Raw genomic sequence first — 3,999 nt, forward strand, 5'->3', positions numbered from 1 at the left:
TAAAGTTACAACATCCTCCTCCCCGATGAACAAATGTGTTCAGATAAATCTCTCAACAGTATATCAACTGAATAGGTCTTCTCATCAAAGTCCCTGAGAAAGTACGAACTGAGCATGACCTAACTAGGCTATCTGGGCCTTCTGTCCCACTTTTGACTGAGTTAGCTCGATTTTTCTACCCAGAGACCACCAAAGAAAATCCTGATTGGATATTTTTTTCTCTTCAGTATTAACCATTCTCTTTCCAACAAAAACTGAAGAGTTTCAATCAAAAGATCATAAAAATGATCGTAAAGATGAAGTAAAAATCCAAATGAAATTGAATTAAATATATACAGTACCAGTCAAAAGTTTGAACAAGGGTTTTTCTTTATTTTTTACTATTTTCTACATTGTAGAATAATAGTGAATACATCAAAACTATGAAATAAAACTTATGGAATGATGTAGTAAAAAAGTGTTAAACAAATCTAAATGTATTTATATTTGAGATTCTTCAAAGTAGCCACCGTTTGCCTTGATGACAGCTTTAGGGCTCCCACTCAGGGCTCCCGAGTGGCGCAGCGTTCTAAGGCACTGCATCAGTGCTAGAGGCATCACTACAGATCCTGGGCTGTATCACAACAGGACGTGATTGAGAGTCCCATAGGGTGGTGCACAATTGGTCTAGCGTCGTCCGGGTTAAGGTTTGGCTGGGGTAGGCCGTCATTGTAAATAAGAATTGTTCATATTTTAATTGTTTTATCAATGTGTATTCGCTTCTGAGTCTCAGTCTCTTCAACCCAGCAAGTGAGGCACAGCTGTCGTAAAGAAGCTGTCGTAAAGAAGTGACTCTGGAGGCTGGAAAGTCCCGCCTATGACACTGTCAAATGAAGCACAACGCTGGAAATCTATCTGCATCCACATGAACTAGTCCCGGCATTGTTCTTTGACAAACACAGAAGGTTGTAAATTTAATTCAATAGAAGAAAACAGAGGGGGAGAGAGACTGCCAATTCCTTAATGTAGCAATTGGCTACAGTCTTTCCCTCTCCTTCTCTCGCTCTGTTTTATTGTATTGAATCATATGTAGCCTAATACTTAAACACTTATCTAAAGTGGGCAGGGGGGAACACTTGAAATGCACTAATCTGAAATATGTAGTTTGGCTGTTATAAGGTATTATATAAGCCAACGGTCATCTATTAGGCATTTATTCAGTAATAGTAATTCTATATCTAATAAATGTGTTCATTCATTCATAAGTAGGAAGTTGCTGGGCCCAGCACATGCAGTGTGGTCCCCTGTTCTTCTGGTACCAGTGCAGTGGGAAAGGATACTAGTTTTAGCAGAGACAGCTCAGAAGTAAGTACAGTAGATATAGGAGAAGAGAGACACAGATGTAATGTCAGTTAATATGTTGGCTCTACATGTAATAGCAATTAACACTTAGGAGTGACAGCGACAAGGAGAATCACAGACAGAAAGACAGTGACAGGCAGACAGAGACAGACTGCACACCAGGGAGGCAACAGAGGCACAGTTAAACTGGTGAGTTGTATCTCCAGTGGTGCTTTTACCTGTTGTATTTTATTAAACATGAGCTGGTTAAAAAAAAGGATGATGTTTCACCAGTCACCGGAACTGTAAAATGAGAGAGCGGAATTTGTCCCAGTACACCCTTGTTTTTAAGAGACACTTCCTACCTTTCCCAAATAAAGTATTGTTAATTGTGAAACATACCTGGTTGTCAGTCATACTTCGTGAATTTGCACCATAACCAGTGTTCTCATATCTGACATGTCTAACTCTGGCTTGCCTTACACGTAAAGGTTAGCACAGCAGCTGTGGGAAGAGAACATGACCACAGATATGCACTTGCTGCACGTTTGCAACACTGTCCTATACCATAATACTGTAGTTTGCAACAGTTTACACATCAAATCAAATTGTATTTGTCACATGCTCTGAATACAACAGATGTAGGTAGACCTTACAGTGAAATGCTTACTTACAGGCCCTTAACAACAATGCTTTAAAAAGTTAAGAAAAATAAATAAAAAGAAGTGTTAAGAAAACATTTTAAATAGAAAATAAAAGTAACAAATCATTTAAAAGCATTTAATCATTTAAAAGCTGCAGTAAAATAACAATATATCCAGCGGGTACCAGTAGAGAGTCAATGTGCACTGGTTAGTTAAGGTAATTGAGGTAATATGTACATGTAGGTAGAGTTAAAGTGACTATGCATAGATTATAAACAGAGTAGCAGCAGCGTAAAAGAGGGGTCTGGGTAGCCATTTGTTTAGCTGTTCAGGAGTCTTGTAGCTTGGGGGTAGAAGCTGTTAAGAAGCCTCTTGGACCTCGACTTGGCGCTCCAGTACTGCTTGCCATACGGTAGCAGAGAGAACAGTCTATGAATAGGGTGGCTGAAGTCTTTGACCATTTTTAGGGCCTTCCTCTGACCTCCTGGTATAGAGGTCCTCCTGGATGGCAGGAAGCTTAGCCCTGTGATGTACTGGGATGTACACACTACCCTCTATAGTGCCTTGCGGTCGGAGGCAGAGCAGTTGCCATACCAGGCAGTGATGCAACCAGTCAGGATGCTCTCGATGGTGCAGCTGTAGAACCTTTTGAGGATCTGAGGACCCATGCCAAATCTTTTCAGTCTCCTGAGGGGGAATAGGCTTTGTCGTGCCATCTTCACAATTGTCTTAGTGTGTTTGGACCATGATAGTTTATTGGTGATGTGGACACCAAGGAATTTGAAGCTCTCAACCTGTTCCACTAACAGCCCCGACGATGAGAATGGGGGCGTGCTTTGTCCTCTTTTTCCTTTAGTCCACAATCATCTCTTGGACACAGGGACTATGGTGGTCTGCTTAAAACATGTTGGTATTACAGACTCAGTCAGGGAGAGGTTGAAAATGTCAGTGAAGACACTTGCCAGTTGGTCAGCGCATGCTCGGAGTACACGTCCTGGTAATCCCTCTGGCCTTGTGACTGTTGACCTGTTTAAAGGTCCTTCTCATATCGGCTACGGAGAGCGTGATCAGTCGTCCGGAACGGCTGGTGCTCTCATGCATGTTTCAGTGTTACTTGCATAGAAGTAATTTAGCTCATCTGGTAGGTTTGTGTCACTGGGCAGCTCGTGGCTGTGCTTCCCTTTGTAGTCTGTAATTGTTTGCAAGCCCTGCCACATCCGACGAGCGTCGGAGCCGATGTAGTACGATTTAATCTTAGTCCTGTATTGACGCTTGCCTGTTTGATGGTTTGTCAGAGGGGGGATTTCTTATAGGCTTCCGAGTTATAGTCCCGCTCCTTGAAAGCGCCAACTCTACCCTTTAGCTCCGTGCGGATGTTGCCTGTAATCCATGGCTTCTGTTTGGGTCTACTTAAACAGTTAACAAGGTGGCAGTAGCACCATCAGAAACCATTTACAGATTTTTTTATAAATTGGAAATGACAATAACTAGTAAAGAAATTAGTTCTAACCATAATCACCTTGGCCCAATCGCTGAGTCATATTGTGGAACACTGAGGTGTGTGGTGTGAGTAGGCACTTTTCCCACATGATCTTGAAGCCAGTGGAGGCTGGTGAGAGGAGCTATAGGAGGACATGTGGTTTCCATGTTTGATACCATTCCATTAATTCCATTCTAGATATTACAATGAGCCGGACCTCCTATAGCTCCTCCTACCTCTGCTTGAAGCCCACCCAACACCATCCTCTGTGGAACTATTCAACAGTGAGAAGACCAGTCAGTGGGTTAACTAACAAGGTTGGAAACCACAGTGTGCAACTGTGTCTTCAGAAGCTCACACCAAGTAGGCGGGGAACAGCCCCGTTTGCAAGACTCATGATGCTCCACCCTGAGAGTTGTGTCGGAGACAGCGGCTGAGGAAAGAGACTAGGAGACAGAAGCGAGGGATTTAATCATTTCACAGTTTGACCGTAAAATCAGCTAATTTTGTGAGGTTGCATGGAAAAAAGCACCATGGAAATAAACAGCCCAAAAA

The sequence above is a fragment of the Oncorhynchus mykiss genome, chromosome 25, assembly GCF_057628025.1.
Source record: "Oncorhynchus mykiss isolate SJ-2025 chromosome 25, ASM5762802v1, whole genome shotgun sequence".
Lineage (NCBI taxonomy): Eukaryota > Metazoa > Chordata > Actinopteri > Salmoniformes > Salmonidae > Oncorhynchus > Oncorhynchus mykiss.